Consider the following 425-nt stretch of genomic DNA (forward strand, 5'->3'; position numbering starts at 1 on the left):
AAAAAAAAAGAAAAGCCATATTAACTTCCTGAATTTAACTGATCTTTCCCATGTCTTCAGAATTGCTTTGGAAAAAAGCCTTTTCATTGCAATTGGCAAGAGAAGTGAGAATTAACCAGCATACAAAAGTTACTGTACCAATGAACATCTGCATGGAAAGAAATGCACCTTTTCAATCCATTATCAAAGAGGATACCCTTCCTGCTAAAAGGCTATCAAAACCAAAATGCAGTTTGACTGACAGTCCCACAATTGGAGACTTCAGCACATTTTTTCTTATGTTGAATACATGTTAGGAAAGGACTGTAGCATTTCCTGGTACTAACGTGAAGATGATAAATACACAGCATTTTAGAACTGCTTTATTATTTTTATAATTATTTTTAAAAGAAGCCATGCAAAGTCCATATTTTTACCCTGCTTTT

This window comes from Meleagris gallopavo, chromosome 2, assembly GCF_000146605.3.
Source record: "Meleagris gallopavo isolate NT-WF06-2002-E0010 breed Aviagen turkey brand Nicholas breeding stock chromosome 2, Turkey_5.1, whole genome shotgun sequence".
NCBI lineage: Eukaryota > Metazoa > Chordata > Aves > Galliformes > Phasianidae > Meleagris > Meleagris gallopavo.